Source organism: Polyodon spathula, unplaced genomic scaffold (genome assembly GCF_017654505.1).
Source record: "Polyodon spathula isolate WHYD16114869_AA unplaced genomic scaffold, ASM1765450v1 scaffolds_2298, whole genome shotgun sequence".
Lineage (NCBI taxonomy): Eukaryota > Metazoa > Chordata > Actinopteri > Acipenseriformes > Polyodontidae > Polyodon > Polyodon spathula.
In genome coordinates this window covers 1-1,240 of record NW_024473772.1, presented here as the reverse complement: position 1 = coordinate 1,240, position 1,240 = coordinate 1, and the positions used below count along the sequence as shown (strand labels likewise).

At 36.4% G+C, this 1,240-nt stretch overlaps 1 non-coding gene across 1 annotated transcript; it reads right to left on the bottom strand.

Moving 5' to 3' along the window:
* Positions 1 to 990: 990 nt before the first annotated feature.
* On the bottom strand, positions 991 to 1,062 carry trnac-gca. Its single transcript has one exon. It is a non-coding gene; the product is annotated as a tRNA-Cys (tRNA).
* Between the last annotated feature and the right edge of the window lie 178 nt (positions 1,063 to 1,240).

Below are 1,240 nucleotides of genomic sequence, written 5' to 3'. Positions count from 1 at the left end.
AATGTTTTTTTGAGAAATATTGAGGGGGATACAAGGTAAAAAATGACTAGCCATCGAGTTGGTTTTTCTGAAATGCAGCGTGGCACTGTTGTTTGTGTTTGGCAGAAACAGTGTTTCGTAATTCGTTTTTGTTAAATGTTTCCATTATGATTTCGCTCATAGCAGAACATATATTTGATAATATACTTTGCTAAAGCTGTATTTTTTGAAAACCTATACACTATTAGCATCTGCCTTGTTTTATGGTTACTCCTTACTCAGCCATGTGACGATAGCTTCACTCTAATATGTCAACTCCATTCAATGTAAAACAAAATGTTTCTGGTAAAAGATGTACGATTCTTAACTTCAAATTAATTCATTTTCAGAGAAAGCCTATAACTGCTGGAATTACTCTTACAGAAGTCCTAGTTCTTTTGGATCAAACTATGGTTACTGACAGGCTTGTTAATTGAGGCAGTACTGAAACTTTGAGTTAATTGTTAGCAATAAATTAATAAAACAGTGTAGACTACATCCGGTACATGGTGGTAAGTATTTAAAAAAAATACTACTTACAAAATAGTATTTACTAATTTTTATTCATCATACATTTCTGGCAACCTATTTTCTATTTGGATTTTAAATACATTTGGAGACCACTGTTTTCTATTTAAATAGTGTCCTTGACTACTTTGAAACCCTTGACGTCACTGTGAACTGAAAGTCTATTGATTTCAGCTCGGTCAGGTACTCTTTTTTTACATGAAACTGCCATCCAATTGTCTTTCATGGAGGAGTTCTCAAGAGACGACAAGCTTCTGATATCTTCAGTTGTGAAGGGTGTGGTGGCCAAGTGGTAAGGTGTTGGTCTTGTAAAGCAAAGATCATGGGTTTAAACCATATCAGTGCCTTGTTGCTGTTTTTCCAAACGTTATTTATTACTACATGTTTTCTTCATAGCTTAAATCACGAATGTTAACTTACATTTAGTATTTTCATTAAGAAAAAAGGGGGCACTCGGATTTGAACCGGGGACCTCTTGATCTGCAGTCAAATGCTCTACCACTGAGCTATACCCCCCATTACACAATGCCCTTTCTGCCAAACACAAACAACAGTGCCACGCTGCATTTCAGAAAAACCAACTCGATGGCTAGTCATTTTTTACCTTGTATCCCCCTCAATATTTCTCAAAAAAACATTCAGGAGGAGAGGGGAGGAGCCAACAGCACAGCAGAACAACGCAGTTAAACGAGGC